The following is a 21,793-nucleotide window of genomic DNA, read 5'->3' as shown; positions in this document are numbered from 1 at the left end:
AGAAGCTTGCTGAGTTCCTTACACTGTCTGTACCATACACTGCCATACAGAGAATCTGAACTCATGGAGCAGAAGCTGTGGGCAATAAGCGGACTTCCACTTCCCACCCAGAGGTTTGACCAGAAGCCCAGGGTACCACTGACTTTAGGGACAATATCTCCTGTGGCCCCAGGTATAGCTCAGCCTCTCTGGACCCTAAACATACTCCCCATCAAGGGGCCAGGAGGAAGCTGGGCAATTAGCCCCAGTTGACTGCTTCTCTAGTCAGGGGTTGGTGGCTGTTTCCCTCTGGGGTTTCTTTCTGATGAGTCAAAGAAGACCTTCTTGCCTGTTGTTTTGAGGTTGCTGAATAGACATGAGAGTCTATAAAGGTCCTTGAGCCACCAAGGTTTGCTCTTTTTCTTTGGATACTGGGTCTTTTGAGCAGAAAGTGAAGAGTCACGTGACAGAAAGAAGCAGCAGAAGGTATCTGAACTTATAGCACTGTTATAGCTCAGAAGAAGGTCAGAAATCTCCAAATTGTTCATGCGTGTCTGTGTGTAAATGTGTGCATGTGTGACCATGAGAGAAATTGCATGTATCTGTGTGTGTGTGTGTTGTGTTGTATGACTATGTGTGTATGTGTAATTGGAATTCCAGAGAAGCTGGAGATTTCCTATCAGTGTGTGCTCCTTTTACTTCCATTCGTTGCTTGTGTGCTGAATGTAAGGCCTTATGCATAATTCATGATTTGAATATGTATGACTTCTTGGTCTACAATGTCTGTGGTATAGGATGCTTGAGAGTTCTCTGTGTGTAGCTGTACTGCACATGTGCATTTTTTTGTGAGTTTTGCATAGATTTGAAGCTGACTCACATCCTGACTGTATTCATCTACTAATAGTTTGAGCATGTGTGTGTGTATGTGTGTGCAAAGTCATTTTTGACTGTTTTGTGACCCAATGAACAATAGCACACCAGGCTCTTCTGTCCATGGAATGTTCCAGGCAAGAATACTGTAGTGGGTTGCTATTTCCTACTTCAGGGGATTTTCCCAACCCAGGGATTGAACCCGGGTCTCCTGGGTCTCTTGTGTCTCCTGAATTGGCAGGCAGATACTTTACCATTGTGGTACCTGAGAAGCCCAAGTTAGAGAAAAATAAAAATCCATTTGGGAGGTGTTTGTCTGTGATACTGTGTAAGTACCTTTGTGCCAAAAAAACCACTCCACATCTTGACTTACTTCACACAGAAGATACAGGTGTGTGTGTGTGTGTGTGTGTGTGCATAATGGTCTCATATTTTAGCCTTCCATTTGGATGAGACCAGAATGCACACAGGCAGCTCTAAAGGCAGCCCCTTTGAGGCACTTCTGGCATCCATTTGTCAGTGATGTAAATATTCCAACAGTACTGGAAACCCAATACTTTTGACACACTTTTTCAATTTTGGTAATACATTTTAGAAACACAATGTTAATTTCTGGTGTCACATATGTATACACTCAAATCTTTGTCTTTTCCCCACTTAAGAGCTTTGGATTTGGCCTTGGTGATGCTCAGCATCCTCTACTGTCAATGGAATCCTGATGATTGCTGAAAGATCTTGTGTGTAAGATGCTCCAGACATTCTAGACATATTGCAAGCACTTTTTCAATAGTAAATTGTAGACTCATGGAGGCTGAGACACCTGACCCTCCATTTCTCTACTTCTCAGGAGAAAAAATTTGGTATGAAGACAGGAAAATTAGACCCATCCATAGGTTCTCTCCCAATCCTCTCCGGACTGCACTCCCCCAGATTGCCACTTCTCTCTTTATTACTGAGCAATTCCCTGGCCACCTCTTTCCACATGGTGTTGATGGAATCATAGCACCACTTCTGTCTTGTTCCCAGCTCCTTGTTTTCATTATGTGTTCTGGTTGTCTTCCAAGAGATCTTTGTGATCCTGGGTTAAGTCTGACCTAGCAACTTTCAGGGAGAAGGCAGTCCTTGGCAGAATGGTTCAGAGCCTGGACCCTTCTGTCCTATGAACTGAGTCAATTAATGACCTCAAGTAACTTCCTGGTCTGGAGCAGGCATCTAGTGAGAGATTCTTATACAATGTTAATGTTTATCTTTCTCTCCCAAGCATATTTTACCTTTTTACTTTAACTTTTCACATTTCACATTTAAGTGTTGCCTCTCTACCACCCATAAAAATAAATGAGTGGGTTCTCACTCTAGTGGAAAGATTATCAGAAAATCAACCTTTGAGACCAAGCTCCACTATACAGTATCTATGTGAGGTTATTTAATTTATTTCACTACCCCTGTTAGTAAAATGATGGAAAAAATTACTGTCTTCTCTATTTTCCAGATACAAATAAACATTGATGGACTGAACAAAATTGAAGGCAAATAAAAGCCATTTACAAACTAAGTGAAGTCACTCAGTCATGTCTGACTCCTTGCGACCCCATAGACTGTGGTGTACCAGGCTCCTCTGTCCATGGGATTTTCCAGGCAACAGTACTGGAGTGGATTGCCATTTCCTTCCCCAGGGGATCTTCCCAACCCAGGGCTCAAACCCAGGTCTCCCACATTGTAGACAGATGCTTTAACCGTCTGAGCCAGGGCTGCAGGAATATGACTGTTGACAGTTATCTAAGCAGAGAGAATCCTTAAAATCTTGAAATAACATTTTTTAAGATCCTCCCTATTCTAACCAGAGAGAAAGAGAAATAGTAGAGTCACAAGAGCAGAGATTCCAATAAATTTTAAAAAACACGAGAGAATTGTGACTATAGAAGTTACTATATGATCATGCTAGCTTCCTACTGCTTCTCAGTATGTTCAAAATGAAGTTTAATAACACCTACTTCTTAGGACTGTTGACAAAATTTAATGAGGCTATTTTCCAAAAATGTATTAGTCTGACATAGTGTTCATTAAATGTCAGTAACTACCCAGCGTGAAGATCAATATTGGGAAATAGTGAACAGTCAGTCAGGTAACTGAATTCTAATAGACCCTTCACTCCTTCAGTATCTCTCAGCTCTCAGACCCCAGATCTCAGATCTCAGGTGTCTTCCTACATATGAACATCCAGACCTGAGCCAACATGAAAAACCAGAAATGGATGGAAATACATGTACAGAAAGAAGGTTTGTTTCTTAGCCAGAAGATAAACATGCATTAAGACAAGTTTTACCAGGGAATTGACACCAGTGATATCTGAACTCAGTTCACCTTAGTGTCAACGCTCAGATAGATGCAAATTTTAGGCCAGTTTTTGGACCTTTGTGCTGACCATCTCATAATACTGTTTTATTAAATCCTTGAATTTGATACTGAGTTTTTTGGATACTTGTCCTGTCATAAAAAATAATTGAGAAAATTTTGTATGTATTTTATGTAGGACGCTGTTCTTAGATATTAATATGCCTTGAATTAGAATGCTCTTATTAACTTTACGAATGTATGATATTGGTATCTTTGCATTATAGAGGCACATATGAAGCCAAGAGAGATTTAGTATCCCAAGTCATATAGCTAAAAAGATGTGGGGCCAGGATTGCAACACAAGGAATTTGGCTTCAGGTCCATAATGTTAACCAGTCCTTTGGCAGGTGTTCCCTAGAGGATTAGTATCCAGAGAGAAGAGGTCCTGCGTGACCTGTTTATTCCTGTATCTCCAGTCAAAAGCTTAATGCCAGAAACACGGTTAATTAAAAAGAAAACTTAAGAATGAATTTGCTCTGGTTTTCACCAAAAAGAATCATATTGAGCACTGAGGATGTGTTGCTTGCTCTGGCAACATTAGGTGATAAAAGGAATTTAGGAGAAAATTCTTTTTCTCTGAGAGTAAATTAGAGACCCTAGTGTAGTCAAAGCTTCTGACATTTTCCCACTCTCCTTCATCCGCAGAAGACAGAAGAGAAGCATGAGGAGGGAGAACCAGTGCATCGTGTCCAAGTTCCTCCTCCTGGGGCTCCCCCTCCGGCCAGAGCAGCAGGGCGTGTTCTTTGCCCTGTTCCTGGGCATGTACCTGACCACAGTGCTGGGCAACCTGCTCATCATCCTGCTCATCAGGCTGGACCCTCACCTCCACACCCCCATGTACTTCTTCCTCAGCCACTTGGCCTTCACTGACGTCTCCTTCTCATCTGTCACTGTCCCTAAGAAGCTGATAAACATGCATATTTTGGATCAATCGATCCCTTATGAAGGGTGTATAACACAGATGTACTTTTTCATATTTTTTGGTTGTGTTGACAATCTTCTTCTTGCAGTGATGGCCTGTCACCCTCTCCACTACACCACCATCATGTGAGGAAACCTGTGTATTTCACTAGTGGCTGTGTCCTGGATCTTCTCCTATAGCAGTGCAATGTCCCACACTCTCAGCCTGGCCTGGCTGTCCTTCTGTGCTGATAACACAATCCCTCATTTCTTTTGTGATCTTGCTGCCCTGCTTGCTCCCCTGCTCAGACACCTCCCTCAATGAGTTGGTCATCTTCACTGTGGGGACACTGGGAATCATCATACCACTAACTGGCATCCTAGTCTCTTATGTCCACATCGGGGTCTCCATCCTGAGAGTCCCCTCTACCAAAGGGATTCACAAAGCCTTGTCCACCTGTGGCTCCCACCTCTCTGTGGTTTTCCTATTCTATGGGACAATTATGGTTCTGTACATTTTCCCATCATCAAACAACTCCAATGACGAAGACATAATTGCTTCAGTGATGTACACAAGTGGTCATGCCCATGCTGAACCCTTTCATCTATAGTCTGAGGCACAGAGACATGAAGGGGGCTCTTGGGAGATTTTCCAGGAGGGAGATCTTCTTCTCCAAGTAACAATACCTCACCTTCTCAGTTTCTCATTCTGAAGAACAAAATGGCACCAGTGTCAGAGATTCCCCTTTGGAAATCTGTGCCAAAGACCTTGCCTGTTGCTGGAACCCACCACACCTCCCTGTTTCCAGCCACTTGCTTTGCTTGTTGTTGTTGTTGTTGTTGTTTTCTGTTTGCTTTTCCTGAAACCAGTGAGTTCCAGGCATGGACGCAGCAAGTGCTATTTGTTGTAACCATCTGTGTTTTTTGAACAAACTTCTTTTTGCTTTAGCTTTATTTCATGTCTCTATTTCATAAGCCTTGAGATTTGGCAATACACTAGAGGACCATCATCTTAGTTGTCTTCAAAGTGCCAAATGTCTTTTAAGTCATGAGTAGGAAGTATCATCTTTTACAATTACACTATTGACTTTTAGTTATGAATAGGCAGAAAGATTCCTTACTTTGATACATATGTTTCCTCTTTAAATAAAAAGAAAATTTGACTGCAAATTTATTTGTTCTTTAAACGTATTAGAGCAAATAACAATTTTTGAATTTTTTAAATTTAATTTTATTTATTTTAATTGGAGGCTAATTACTTTACAATATTGTATTGGTTTTGCCATACATCAACATGAATCCACCACAGGTATACATGCGTTCCCCATCCTGAACCCCCCTTCCTCCTCCCTCCCTGTACCATCCCTCTGGGTCATCCCAGTACACCAGCCCCAAGCATCCTGTATCCTGCATCGAACCTGGACTGGCGATTCATTTCATATATGATATTATACATGTTTCAATGCCATTCTCCCCAATCATCCCACCCTCTCCCTCTCCCACAGAGTCCAAAAGACTGTTCTATACATCTGTGTCTCTTTTGCTGTCTCGCCTACAGGGTTATCGTTACCATTTTTCTAAATTCCATATATATGCGTTAGTATATTGTATTGGTGTTTTTTCTTTCTGGCTTACTTCACTCTGTATAATAGGCTCCAGTTTCATCCACCTCATTAGAACTGATTCAAATGTATTCTTTTTAATGGCTGTGTAATACTCCATTATATATATGTACCACAGCTTTCTTATCCATTCATCTGCTGATGAACATCTAGGTTGCTTTCATGTCCTAGCTATTATAAACACTGCTGCAATGAACATTGGGATACATGTGTCTCTTTCAATTCTGGTTTCCTCAGTGTGTATGCCCAGCAGTGGGATTGCTGGGTCATAAGGCAGTTCTATTTCCAGTTTACAAAGGAATCTCCACAGTCTTCTCCATGGTGGCTGTATTAGTTTTCATTCCCACCAACAGTGTAGGAGGGTTCCCTTTTCTCCACACCCTCTCCAGCATTTATTGCTTGTAGACTTTCGGATAGCAGCCATTCTGACTGGCGTGAAATGGTACCTCATTGTGGTATTGATTTACATTTCTCTGATAATGAGTGATGTTGAGCATCTTTTCATGTGTTTGTTGGCCATCTGTATGTCTTCTTTGGAGCAATGTCTATTTAGTTCTTTGGCCCATTTTTTGATTGGGTCATTTATTTTTCTGGAATTGAGCTGCAGAAGTTGCTTGTATACTTTTGAGATTAGTTGTTTGTCAGTTGCTTCATTTGCTATTATTTTCTCCCATTCTGAAGGCTGTCTTTTCACCTTGCTTATAGTTTCCTTTGTTATGCAGAAGCTTTTAATTTTAATTAGGTCCCATTTGTAGATCTCAATTACAGGAGAAAAATTATTAAAAATTCTAACATATGGAGGCTGAACAACACGCTGCTGAATAACCAACAAATCACAGAAGAAATCAAAAAGAAATCAAAATATGCATAGAAATGAATGAAAATGAAAACACAACAACCCAAAACCTGTGGGACACTGTAAAAGCAGTGCTAAGGGGAAAGTTCATAGCAATACAGGCATACCTCAAGAAACAAGAAAAAAAGTCAAATCAATAACCTAACTCTACACCTAAAGCAACTAGAAAAAGAAGAAATGAAGAACCCCAGGGTTAGTAGAAGGAAAGAAATCTTTAAAATTATGGCAGAAATAAATGCAAAAGAAACAAAAGAGACCATAGCAAAAATCAACAAAGCCAAAAGCTGGTTCTTTGAAAGGATAAATAATATTGACTAACCATTAGCCAGACTCATCAAGAAACAAAGGGAGAAAAATCAAATCCATAAAATTAGAAATGAAAATGGAGAGATCACAACAGACAACACATAAATACAAAGGATCATAAGAGACTACTATCAGCAATTATATGCCAATAAAAAGGACAACGTGGAAGAAATGGACAAATTCTTAGAAAAGTACAACTTTCCAAAACTGAACCAGGAAGAAATAGAAAATCTTAACAGACCCATCACAAGCATGGAAATTGAAACTGTAATCAGAAATCTTCCAGCAAACAAAAGCCCAGGTCCAGACGGCTTCACAGCTGAATTCTACCAAAAATTTAGAGAAGAGCTAACACCTATCCTACTGCAGAGGAAGGTAAACTTCCAAACTCAATCTATGAGGCCACCATCACCCTAATACCAAAACCTGACAAAGATGCCACACAAAAAAAGAAAAGAAAAGAAAAGAAAAGAAAACTACAGGCCAATATCACTGATGAACACAGATGCAAAAATCCTTAACAAAATTCTAGCGATCAGAATCCAACAACACACTAAAAAGATCATACACCATGACCAAGTGGGCTTTATCCCAGGGATGCAAGGATTCTTCAATATCTGCAAACCAATCAATGTAATACACCACATCAACAAATTGAAAAATAAAAGCCATATGATTATCTCAATAGATGCAGAGAAGGCCTTTGACAAAATTCAACATCCATTTATGATAAAAACTCTCCAGAAAGCAGGAATAGAAGGAACATACCTCAACATAATAAAAGCTATATATGACAAACCCACAGCAAACATTATCCTCAATGGTGAAAAATTGAAAGCATTTCCCCTAAAGTCAGGAACAAGACAAGGGTGCCTACTTTCACCACTACTATTCAACATAGTTCTGGAAGTTTTGGCCACAGCAATCAGAGCAGAAAAAGAAATAAAAGGAATCCAAATTGGAAAGAAGAAGTAAAACTCTCACTGTTTGCAGATGACATGATCCTCTACATAGAAAACCCTAAAGTCTCCACCAGAAAATTACTAGAGCTAATCAATGAATATAGTAAAGTTGCAGGATATAAAATCAACACACAGAAATCCCTTGCATTCCTATACACTAATAATGAGAAAATAGAAAGAGAAATTAAGGAAACAGTTCCATTCACCATTGCAATGAAAAAAATAAAATACTTAGGAATATACCTACCTAAAGAAACTTTTGCTGCTGCTGCTGCTGCTGCTGCTAAGTCGCTTCAGTTGTGTCCGACTCTGTGTGACCCCATGGACGGCAGCCCACCAGGCTCCCCCATCCCTGGGATTCTCCAGACAAGAACACTGGAGTGGGTTGCCATTTCCTTCTCCAATGAAAGAAAGTGAAAAGTGAAAGTGACGTTGCTCAGTTGTGTCCGACTTTTAGCGACCCCATGGGCTGCAGCCTACCAGGTTCCCCCGTACATGGGATTTTCCAGGCAAGAGTACTGGAGTGGGATGCCATTGCCTTCTCCACCTAAAGAAACTAAAGACCTATATATAGGAAACTATAAAATACTGGTGAAAGAAATAAAAGAGGACACTAATAGATGGAGAAATATACCATGTTCATGGACCTGAAGAATCAATATAGTGAAAATGAGTATACTACCCAAAGCAATCTACAGATTCAATGCAATCCCTGTCAAGCTACCAACGGTATTTTTCAAAGAGCTAGAACAAATAATTTCACAATTTGTATGGAAATAGAAAAACCTCGAATAGCCAAAGCAATCTTGAGAAAGAAGAATGGAACTGGAGGAATCAACCTGCCTAACTTCAGGCTCTACTACAATTTTTGAAGTTTAGTTATTTTTTAAAATAACATTTTTTAAAAGCTGTATCTTCTCAAAGTTTCTGATGCATATATCAAGAATACAAAAAATGTCAGAACTAGACAGAAGTACTAGAATGGCTTTACAGTTAGTAATAATATGTATTTTAGCCATCACTCCTTAGTTTCACTCTCAATATTTATAATAATTTTTTTCTAGAACTATAAATCTCAACTTCAAAGTTTAAGGTAAGGACATTCAAAATGCTGGCTAATCTAATGGAGAAGATGACAGAGAAATGCTTCTTATGGTTTTTCAAAATCTTAACACAATATCACACTTTTGGCAACTTATTCTAATGCACAGCCAAGACTGATGACACTTGGACTAAAGTGATTAAGAAAAGCACAGGGAACTGAATCAAGATACATATTCTAAAAATAAATGCCTGCAATTACACTGGGAATTCTATAGAGAATTTATATGGTAGAATCCAGGAGGAAATTTTTGCCAAAGTTTTGCCACAGTTGAAAGAACATCTTATCCTTGGGAGCCTTGTAGATAACGAAATGTGGACCAAAACCAAATACAAAGAATAATAGCTTAATGAGACATTACAATACAGCAGATATAACTGAACTCTTTAGATAGTTCAGTTCAGTTCAGTCGCTCAGTCATGTTTAACTCTTTGCGACCCCATGGACTGCACCACACCAGGCTTCCCTGTCCATCACCAACTCCCAGAGTTTACTCAAACTCATGTCCTTTGAGTTGGTGATGCCATCCAACCATCTCATCCTCTATCGTCCCCTTCTCCTCCTGACCCCAATCCCTCCCAGCATCAGGATCTTTTCCAGTGAGTCAGTTCTTCGCATCAGGTGGCCAAAGTATTGGAGTTTCAGCTTTAGCATCAGTCCTTTCAATGAATATTCAGGACTGATTTCCTTTAGGATGGACTGGTTGGATCTCCTTGCAGTCCAAGGGACTCTCAAGAGTCTTCTCCAACACCACAGCATCAATTCTTCAGCGCTCAGCTTTCTTTATGGTCCAACTCTCACATCCATATACGACTACTGGGAAAACCATAGCCTTGACTAGATGGCTGAGTGCAAAAGACAGGCTTCCAAAAGGATCTGCTTTGAAAAATGAAGATGGATAAAAATACATTTCCATGTTTAAAAAAAAATACATTTCCATGTTTAATATTTTTGTGTAATGTCTTTGTGCGGAAAGTATTCCCTAGTGAGAAAATTGTGTTAATTAAGATAATGGCAGGGGGAGGTCTCATTGGAAAATATTTCTGTTGTTTGGGGGCTCTGGCTTATTTCTTATTTCTTCATTTTCATTTACAGTTTTATTGGGGTATAATTGATATACAGTCTTTAAAAGTTCAATTGAAGATATTTTAACATACACATGAACAGATGGCACCTTGATCTTTTACTTCCTAGCCTCTAGACCTGTGCCAAAAGGGGTCTACCAAAGTGGCTGTACCAATTTGTGTTCCTACTAGCACTGAACCAGGGTTCTTGTTGCTTCACATCCTCACTGGCATTTAGCATTGTCAGTGTTTTGGATTTTGACTTAGCCTTGTTACTCCTTTGTCTGTAGATAGGGAACTGATCTACTGATTATAACAATTATTGAGACCCTTCTATGTGGGCAGGCCAACTGTGGTAGGCAGTTGGACAAAGGAAAACATCAACCAAAGGGTCTTTGGCATAAATACAACTTTTTATGGTCAGAATAAATGAACCTCATCCTATTTGGAGGCAAATATGTGTGCCTCGAGCCTGATGATTTGGGAAGCTTCTTAAATTGATACACAGCCTTGAGCAGGACCTAGAAAATCATGCATTTTTGAGAGATGGAGAACACTGGAGGCAGCCATCCCAACAATTATATTGGTGGCAACTGTGACTGTGGGTTAGTTGAGAATGGCAAGGCAAAATGTAGATTTAGTATATTAATCTATTCTCTACAGATTTAATAAATTACTTGTTGGAGTGTGAAGTTTCCTCCTCAGAAAGAAATTTCCTCTTCCTTTCCTTAAATGTTATGAAAACATTCTCATTTGAATCAACTATTTTTTATTCATATCTAACTTTCTCAGGACACCTACTCTGACCACTTTGCTTAAGTGTATTTATAGTCACTTCTCATATCCCTGTCCTGATCTGTTAACACCATGATGCTTTTTACCAACTGCCAAGTCATAGACTGTTCTATTTTGATTTTTTGTGTTCTTGTTTTACTATGTAGACTTGTTTTGTTTCAAGTTTTTGTTTGTTTCCTCCCCTTAAACTGTAAGCTATGCCAGATAACATGGACTTCCCTGGTGGCTCAGGTGGTAAAGAATCTGCCTGCAATGCAGGAGACCTGTGTTTGATCCCTAAGTTGGGAAGATCCTCTGGAGACGGGAAAGGCTACCCACTCCAGTATGTTTGTATTTTATTCACTCTGTGTTCCACAGCCTAGGTTGTCACGTTTATAAAGTCTTTAGTCAATATATATGAGAAAGAAGAAATGAATACATGAAGTTAATTAAATGTCCTGAGATTTAAAAATTTTTGCTGATGTCCCCTAACAGTTACTACACATTTTCATGTACCAGGCACTGCAGTAAGAATGCTAATGTGTATTATCTCATTTAATCTTCACAACAACCTTTTGAGGAAGGTACGATTTATAGCCCCAAGTTACATTTCAGACTGAATACTGTAGAACTGAATTATATAGTTTAGGAGCTCACAGTAAGTGGCAGAGCCTAAAATCAATTCCAACAGTATCTTTGTCATAACCTATGGGGTCCATTCTGTTCTTCAATCTTCTGAGCTAGGCTCAGCCCCTGCTCTATAGGAGCCTATCCAGGCAGTGGAGAGACCAGTGAACTCTAGGCATGGCTTGTGTCAGAGGTCCAGGAGCCTTGCTCTGACATGGGAGCAGGCTTACTTTATCTCTATGAATACTTATGAGGCCCAAGACTGACTTTGGTCCCTTTGCCACCCACCCAAACAAGCAGATCAGACAGAAAGGAGACCAAGGTATCACTAGCATCAGAAACACTGTCCCCAGGGACTCCAGGGTTTCAGCCCCTCTGGCCCTTGCACAGGCTCCTCCCCTAGAGGCCAGCAGGAATGTTGTTCAATTAGCCCACATTGACTGTTTGTTTATTGATGATCCTGGGTTTTTTCCCTCGTGTCTTCCTTCTGCTATAAAATAAAAGCCTCCTGCCGGTTGTTCTGTTACTGATAAACAGACATGCAAGTCTGTGACAGTTCCTGAACCACAGAGACTGTATCTTGTCCTTTGGCTCCTGGGTCTGTTGGAAAGAAAGCGAGGACTAAGGTAATACCCCAGAGCAGAAGGTATTTGAGCATATTGATTACAAACATAGGTCAGAAGGGGCTCGTGTAAACTGATGCGTGTATGTGATTATGAGACTGGGTGTGCATGTTCTGTATTTTCTATATGTGTGTTGCTGACTCATGTATGGAAAATCTCCACCTGGGATGTGCATTGACCAGGCATGGCTAGAAATCTATGAGCAGTATATGTGCTTTAGTGGTTAAGTCTATGTTGCCTGTGTAGTGTTTGTGTGACTCTCTGTGTTGTGATTTGAATATTTATGATTGTCTGGGAGTGCCTGTACATATGCATTTCTATTACATTTTTTTGGTCAGTTCTTTGTGGGACTCTTTGTATGTTATGTGTGCTTTGCCTCTATGAGAGAATGCTTATTTATGAACTTTCTGTGAAACAGATTTGGACCCTGATCATCTTCATCTATGGCATGCATATGTCAGAGAGAATAGAAAATTATCATTTAACAGTATGTGTGTTGTGAAGTATATGTGTGGGAGAAAGAGAGAAATTACAGGTGTAGAGGTGTCTGTACTATATTTAACAAATTCACATCTCTACTAAATTCACCTAGAAGTGATAGGGGAAATGTGAGGGCTTAAATTCTAATAAAGCTGTGTGTGTGTGTAGGTGTGTTTGTGTATACATGCACATGTGTGCCTATGTATAGGACAGTCTTTCCAGTGTTCCTTGACTCAGACCAGAACCCACCAAGGCACTTTCAAATTGGATCCTCCTCAAGACCTATTGCTGCCATTGGACTTGGTGAGCTGACTTTTCCTATAATGTACCCAGAGCCCTAAACATGTCCCACTCTGGCCTTCCATATTGTTCATATTGACACTTTAGGAGCATGGTAACCTGGTTCAGTGTCCAGGTTCTGGTGCCCTAGGAATCTGGTGGTGCCATGCAATAGTTTTCTGGGCTTACATTTGATCTCTCTGAGGTCCAGAGCCTTAAGTGTAAAATAAGGTAATAATATGCTATGAAATATTGTCTGAATGTCAGGCATATAGTAAGACCTAGACAGCTGTATATTATTTCCCAAATGGAGGCTAATGTCCCTGACTCTTCTTCAGGTAACTCTAACATGAGAGAATATGTCATGTCAGTTAAAACAGAAAGTTCATGCAAAGATTCTCTCCCAAACATTAGGTTACAGCTTCAGTCCTGAGTATCTCTCACATTGCCATTTAAACACATGATGAACGCTTCCTTTCTTCTGGTTCACCTCTTGAGTCAGCTCTGTGCCTACTTCAGGCTTCCTGGTCACCCCATCCCTCACACTCCCTTCCAGAGAAGCCAGAGCTCTTGGTTGAGGTTTCACCCCAAAATTGTCAATAAGCATCCAGGCCCCATAGAGTGGGAGGTCACTTCCTTCCTCATAGTGTCCTTGTGTTCTTGAGAATCACCTTGTCTGGAATAAGAATCTGCTACTATCAGATATGCAGTCCTGCGTGTTAATGACACTTACCTATTCTAGGCATGCATCATGCATGCTAAGTTGCAAAATGCATCAGGTTAAGTTCTATCAGGAAATTAACCACAGGGCCTAGGGTGTGTAAGTCTCTGCATCTCCCTTGGGGCATTGGGAGACCATGTAGATTAACACAGCTTTGAGATCAGCTATCTGGTCTCCTCTCATTCCTGGTGTAATGAGTGGGTTTCTGAAGATTAATCCAGGATGTATCTGGATACTCACACTGGTGTGAAGATATTAAATGACATATCTGTGCCCTTACTATGTTGTTCTAATGTCATAACTCACATTGAATCATTTAATTCTTCTACAATCCCTATGTGTAGGTGTTACTGTGAGTATTCGTAGAGGTTCAACATGAAGCTGGGAGAGAGTAAGTTGATGCAAATAACTAGAAAGACTTGGAGTCAGAACCCACTAGAAGTCTCGTCACAATTATGATGAACTGAGCACATTTCTGAAGAGGCTACTCCTGAGCATATGAGCTCCCTGAAGGAAGGGTCTTTCTCTGTCTTTGTTTTCTCCAGCAAAGAGTACAGTGTCTCTCATATTGTTAAATGAGTAAATAAGTTCTCCCTGGTTTACACTGAAGGACAATTTTTGCTCATTGGAGTTTTGATAACTTCCTCCTGCTCCACTGAGGGAGGGTGGGGATCGAGGTGATAGCATGGGAGGAATATCCTGAGGAATTCCTCAGTGGAAAGCAGATAGTCCTACAGTGATTGTCATTATCATGATTTATCATCTGGGACATTTCTAATCTAAGCAGAGAGACAAGGAGCATGAGGAGGGAGAACCAGAGCAGCGTTTCTGAATTCCTCCTCCTGGGGCTCCCCATCTGGCCAGAACAGCAGGGTGTGTTCTTTGCCCTGTTCCTGGGCATGTACCTGACCACAGTGCTGGGCAACCTACTCATCATCCTGCTCATCAGGCTGGACCCTCGCCTCCACACCCCCATGTACTTCTTCCTCAGCCACTTGGCCCTCACTGACATCTCCTTTTCATCTGTCACCGTCCCTAAAATGCTGATAAACATGCAGACTCAGGATCAATCCATCCTCTATGCAGGCTGTGTAACACAGACATATTTCTTCCTCTTTTTTACTGATCTGGATGATTTCCTGCTCACCTCGATGGCTTATGATCGGTACGTGGCCATCTGCCACCCTCTCCACTACAGCACCGTCATGGGACAGGGGCTGTGCACCTTACTAGTAACTGCGTCCTGGATTCTCTCCTGTGCCAGTGCCCTGTGTCACACCCTCCTCCTGACCCGGCTGTCCTTTTGTGCTGACCACAGCATCCCCCATTTCTTCTGTGACCTTGATGCCCTGCTGAAGCTCTCCTGCTCAGACACGTCTCTCAATGAGCTGGCCATTTTCACAGCAGGAGTGGCTGTCATCGTCCTCCCACTAGTATGCATCCTGATCTCATATGGCCGCATTGGGGCCACCATCCTGAAGGTCCCTTCCACCAAGGGGATCTGCAAAGCATTGTCCACATGTGGCTCCCACCTCTCTGTGGTTTTCCTATTTTATGGAACAATTATTGGACTGTATACTTTACCCTCATCCAGCACCTCCAGGGACAAGAACATAATAGCTTCAGTGATGTATACAGTGGTCACTCCCATGCTGAACCCTTTCATCTACAGCCTAAGGAACAGAGACATGAAGGGGGCTCTCAGGAGACTTTCCAGGAGAGAGATCTTCTTCTCTAAGTAGCAATACCTCACCGTGTCAGTTCTTCCTTCAACGAATGGCACCAGTGTCAGACATTCCTCCATGGAAAACCATGCCGAAGACCATCCCTGTTGCTGGTATCCACCCCGTTCCCCTGTTTCCAGCCACTTGCTTTGCTTTTTCTTTTCTGTTTGCTCCTCCTGAAACCAGTGAATTCCAGGAATAGACACACCAAGTGCTATTTGTTGTAATCATCTGTGTTCTTTTGAACCAACTTCTTTTTGTTTTAACTTTATTTTATGTCTCTATTTCATAAGCCTTGGGATCTGGCAACACTAGAGCACCATCATCTTAGTTGTCTTCAAAGAACCAAATGTCTTTTAAGTCATGAGTAGAAAATGTCATCCTTTACAATTACACTATTGACTTATAGTTATGGATAGACCAAAAAAATCCTTACTTCGATACATATGTTTCCTCTTTAAAGAAAAAGAAATTTTGCCTGCTAATTCATTTGCTATTTAGATTTGTTAGGCATTTTAAATAGCTGTGTCTTCTCATTCTATAAGTTTCTGATGCCTATGTTGAGAATATTAGAAATGTCAGATGTGCTGTGGTTTGGAAATGGTTGTCTTTCATAGTGCTTATGTGAATCTCTTATATGAGTTTGTATCAATGTTTGTGAAACTTAGTCATGTTGGTAATTAGATCACTCTTAAAATGGTTGTATAAAATTAATAATAATCTATATTTTAGCAATCAGCTCCTTAGTTTCACTCTCAATTTTTATCATATTTTTTTCTATAGCTGTCTAAACTTAACTTCAAAGTTTAAGAACATTCAAAGGTAAGAACATTCAAAATTCTGGTTTAGCTAAAGGATCAGCTGATCAATTAAATGCTTCTTATGGGTTTTCAAAGTCTAAACACAATACTAAACTTCTGGCAGTTGATTCTAATGCACAGTAGAGGTTGAGGACACTTGGACTAAATGATTAAGAGAAGCACATAAAACTAAGTCAAGATTCATGTCTTAAAAACACCTGTACCTACACTATACTTTCCTGGTGGCTCAGATGGTAAAGAATCTGCCTGCAATGCCAGGGACCTAGTTATGATCCCTGTGTCGGGAAGATTCCCTGGAGTAGGAAATGGCAACCCACTGCAGTATTCTTTTACATATATATATATATATATATATATATATATATATATATATATATTTAATTGGAGGCTAATTACTTTACAATATTGTATTGGTTTTGCCATACATTGACATGAATCCACCACAGGTGTACATGTGTTCCCCATCCTGAACCCCTCTCCCACCTCCCTCCCCATCCCATCCCTCTGGGTCATCCCAGTGCACCAGCCCTGAGCACCCTGTATCATGCATCAAACCTGGACTGACCAGTATTCTTGCCTGGAGAATTCCATGAACAGAGGAGCCTGGTGGGCTACAGTTCATGGGGTCACAAAGAGTCAGACACGACTGAGCAACTAACACTTTCACTTTTGTACCTATACTGGGAATTGCTATAAAGAATGTATATGGTAGAACATGAGAGTAAAATTTTGCCAAAGTTTTGCAATTATCCTTGGGAGCCTTGTAGATAATGAAATGTGGACCAAAACCAAACACAAAGAATCATCCCTTGATTAGACATTACAATATGGCAGATGTAACTCTGATCTCCCATCCTTTAGACAGTTAGCTGGATGGAAAAAAAAGCTTATTTTTTCCAAAGGAATCTTCTTGGAAAATGAAGATGGAGAAAAAGATATTTCCATGTTAATTTTTTTGTGAAATACATTTGTGTGAAAGTATTCCCTGATATGAAAATTGTGTTAATTAAAATAATGGGGGAGGAGGGTCTCAATGGAAAATTTCTCGGTTGTCCAAATAAGACTCCTGCATGTCTTATTTCTTCATTTTCATTTATAGTTTTATTGGGGTGTAATTGACATATAGTTTTTAAATGTTCAGCTGAAGGTATCTTGACATCCACACGTGGAACAATTATCATAATCAAGATAACGATCATATCTATAATCCTCAAAGGTCACCCTGAACAGTTTCCTCACATGCTTCTGTAAGCCTACCCTCCCTTCACTTATACTTAATATTTTAATCTGTATCTTTTTTTTTAATCAGCTTGGTTGACAAACTATTATTTTCTTCAAAGAACCAATTTTTGGTTTTATTGTATTGTATATTGCCTTTTCTGTTTTCTCTTTCACATATTTCTGCTTTTTTATTATCATTTTCTTTGTTTTGCCTACTTTGGGTTTTGGATTCACAAAAGACCCTGAATAGGTGAAGTAATCTTGAAGGAAGAAAAACACTTGAAGCAGCACATATCATGATTTCTAACTATATTACAAAGTTATAGTAATCAAAACAGTATGACATTAGCTTAAAACGGATGCATAGATTAGTGAAACAGGATAGAGAGACTGGAAGTATTTATAAACCGACATGTATATGGTCAATTAAATTTACCAAAAAAGTACCAATAATATACAATGGGGAAAGGACAGTCTCTTCAATAAATAGTGTTAGGAAAACTGGACAGCCACATGAAAAAGTGAAACTGGGCTACTATCTTATACTCCTAAAACAAGTACAAAAATTAACTCAAAATGGATTAAAGACTTGAACATAGACTTGAAACCATAAAAATCCTAGAAAAAGACATAAGCAACAATCTCCTAGACACTGTTTTTGGTGGTGATTTTTTAAAATTTTGACACCAAACACAAAGGCAACCAAAGCAAAAGTAAGCAAGTGGTACTACATAAATGTATAAAGCTTCTGCACAGCAAAGGAAACCTCCACAAAATGAAAAGGCAATCCAACAATGGGAGAAAATATTTGCAAATAATGTATCTGATAAGGGATTACTATCCCCCCAAATTATAAAGAATTTATACAACTCGATGACAATCAGACAATCCAATTAAAAAAAATGAGCAGAGGATATGAAATGGATATTTTTCCAAAGAAGACATACAGGTGGCCAATAGGCACATGAAATGATGCTCAACATCACTAATCATTGGTTTCTTCGCTAAGTGGTATCCAACTCTTGTGACCCCATGGACTGTAGCCCACCAGGATCCTCTGTCCATGGGATTTCTCAGGCAAGAATACTGGAGTGGGTTTCCATTTCCTTCTCCAGGGGATCTTCCTGACTCAGGGATAGAACCTGGGTCTCCTGCATTGCAGGTGGACATTGAGAAAATGCAAATCAAACCATAATGAGTATCACCTCACTCCTATTAGAATGGTTATCATCAAAAAGACAACAGTAATAAGTGTTGGCAAGAATGCCGAGAAAAGGAAATGGTTGTGTACTGTTGGTGGGAATATAAATTGGTGCAGCTGCTGTGGAAATCAGTATGGAGGTTCCTCAAAAAATTAAAAATAAAGCTACCATATAATCCAGTAATTTCACATCTGGGGTGTTATCCAAGTAATATTTATTTGAAAAAAATTATACAAATTTATTTCAGAGAAAATGAAAACAGTAATTTAAAAAGCGATATATGCATCCAAATATTCATTACAGCATTATTTACAATAGCCAAGATATGGAGGCAACCTAAGTGTCCATCAGTGAGTGAATGGATAAAGAAGATAATTGTATATATATATATATGTGGGTGAAATGGGCAAAAGGAGTCCAAAGGTGTAATTTTCCAGTTTTAAAATAAAGAAGTCCTGAGGGTGTAATGTACAGCATGGTGACTATAGTTATTAATAATAATAGTATATTGCATATTCAAAAGTTGCTAAGACTGTAGATCTTAAATGTCCACATCACAAGAAAAAATATTTTAGAACTATGTATGAGGACAAATGCTAACTAGACTTATTGTGGTGATTATTTTATAATATATAAATATCAAATATCAAATCATTATGTTGTACACCTAAAGCCAATATAATATTACATGTCATTATACCCTAGTTCTAAAAACTCTTATAAAAGAATAAAACACTTCTGATAAAGAACATCTCTTTTTAAAAACCTAAAGAGCATATTATATTTCATGGTAACATTTTAAGCTTGCCTTGAGAACCCCATGAACAGTTGAAAAGGCAAAAGATAGGACACTGAAAGATGAACTCCCCAGGTTAGTAGGTGCCCGATGCTGGGAAAGATTGAGGGCAGGAGGAGAAGGGGACGACAAAGGATGAGATGGTTGGATGGCATCATCGACTCGATGGACATGGGTTTGGGTGGACTCCAGGAGTTGATGATGGACAGGGAGGCCTGGCGTGCTGTGGTTCATGGGGTTGCAAAGAGTTGTACATGACTGAGCAACTGAACTGAATCAAGATTTTTAATGAGACAAAGATTAATAATTTTTACTCTACTTTCCAACCAGAGCCTTTATACTAGTATGATAAAACTGGCAGTGTTAAGAACTTAATCTATGAATGTTACAATCTTTCAGTTCAGTTCAGTCACTCAGTCGTGTCCGACTCTTTGCAACTCCATGAATCGCAGCACACCAGGCCTCCCTGTCCATCACCATCTCCCAGAGTTCACTCAGACTCACGTCCATCGAGTCAGTGATGTCATCCAGCCATCTCATCCTAGGTCGTCCCCTTCTCCTCCTGCCCCCAACCCTCCCAGCATCAGAGTCTTTTCCAATGAGTCAACTCTTCGCATGAAGTGGCCAAAGTACTGGAATTTCAGCTTTAGCATCATTCCTTCCAAAGAAATCCCAGGGCTGATCTCCTTCAGAATGGACTGGTTGGATCTCCCTGCAGTCCAAGGGACTCTCAAGAGTCTTCTCCAACACCACAGTTCAAAAGCATCAATTCTTCGGTGCTCAGCCTTCTTCACAGTCCAAATCTCACATCCATACATGACCACAGGAAAAACCATAGCCTTGACTAGACGGACCTTAGTTGGCAAAGTAATGTCTCTGCTTTTGAATATGCTATCTAGGTTGCTCATAACTTTTCTTCCAAGGAGTAAGCCTCTTTTAATTTCATGGCTGCAGTCACCATCTGCAGTGATTTTGGAGCCCCCAAAATAAAGTCTGACACTGTTTTCCCATCTATTTCCCATGAAGTGATGGGACCGGATGCCATGATCTTCATTTTCTGAATGTTGAGCTTTAAGCCAACATTTTCACTCTCCTCTTTCACTTTCATCAAGAGGCTTTTTAGCTCCTCTTCACTTTCTGCCATAACATTGTTTTGGTCAGATTCTCAGTCACGGCTACTCTGCAAACACCCGAGGTAAAGAGAAATGCTTCTATTTAGGGTGCTCTAGGGGCACTCTGATGCTTGTACTTATATTTAGGTCTTTGGGTTTTTTGCTTGCTTGTACATACTCTTTGGGTAGTCAGAATCAGCAATCCCACCCCACAAATATTGTGATTATTGTGTTACATTAATGACTCTATGCCATAATGACTTGATCTCCCAATGCTTTGTCCTCCATCTCTATTACTGTTGGTATCCAGCCACCACCAGTGATAATTTGAACAATCAGGATGCTACCATATCCCAAATGTTATCTACCACTCATTGTCATGAAGGTGACTCAGGTGCTTTTCAAATATATGAGCAACCCAATCTCAGAATTCTGGTTTTAGTCTGTCTGTCTTTTAGCAAGGACAATGCCTGCTATCAATTACTACTTTATGTAGGGTCCTGACAACAAACAATTATACACTCAGATGGTGAGAAGGAGATACCTTTCATAGTTATGAACACAGAAGATATGAAAACACTGTCAGCATAGTTAACGTGCTCAGTCATACCTGACTCTTCATGACCCCATGAACTGTAACCTGTCAGGCTCCTCTATCCATGGAATTTTCCAGCAAGAATACTGGAGAATACATTTCCTACCCAGGGAGCTCCCTTACCCAGGGATTGAACCTGTGTCTCTTGTATCTCCTGCATTGGTAGGAAGATTCTTTACTACAGCACCACTCAGTATAAGCATGAGTATTCTAGCTGTGGGCAAGAGGCTACTTGAGATGAACTACAGCCTATAGGTACAGGGACAAAGGCAAAACAAACCTTAGTCTGGCAGAGAAGAGGAAATCTCAACCTCAAATCTCCTCCCATGGCTGAACCCTACAAGAAGTCAGAGGCCCAAGAATATCAGAAACAGAAAAACCTAGGTTTGAAATAACACTGAGGAAATAATCCTAAATGTTATTGTTTTGAAAAATATAGAAAATAACCTTCAAATATATATCCAAAAACTCAGAGAAAGGAAAAATAGGTAAGTCACCTTGGGGCATGCATCCTAAGTAGCTTCAGTTGTATCTGACTCTTTGCAACACTATGGACTGTAGCCTGCTAGGTTCCTTTGTCTATGGAATTCTCCAAGCAAGAATACTGGAGTGGTTGGCCATGCCCTCCTCCAGAGAATCTTCCCAATCCAGGATTTTGTTCCCATGAACTCCCATCTCCCATAACTCTCTGCATTGCAGGCGGCATGCTGTATCCGTCAAACATGACTGCCACCTGGGAAGCCATTCCAAAATCATCCTACCC

General features: G+C 40.1%; 1 pseudogene; it reads left to right on the top strand.

Moving 5' to 3' along the window:
- The first annotated feature begins 3,904 nt into the window (after positions 1-3,904).
- On the top strand, positions 3,905-15,301 carry LOC101118262 (olfactory receptor 1J4-like; annotated as a pseudogene).
- The last annotated feature ends 6,492 nt before the right edge of the window (positions 15,302-21,793 follow it).

This window comes from Ovis aries, chromosome 3 (assembly GCF_016772045.2).
Source record: "Ovis aries strain OAR_USU_Benz2616 breed Rambouillet chromosome 3, ARS-UI_Ramb_v3.0, whole genome shotgun sequence".
In the NCBI taxonomy this organism is placed as follows: domain Eukaryota; kingdom Metazoa; phylum Chordata; class Mammalia; order Artiodactyla; family Bovidae; genus Ovis; species Ovis aries.
The sequence above is the reverse complement of the archived record's forward strand: the minus strand, read 5'-3'. Positions and strand labels throughout refer to the sequence as shown.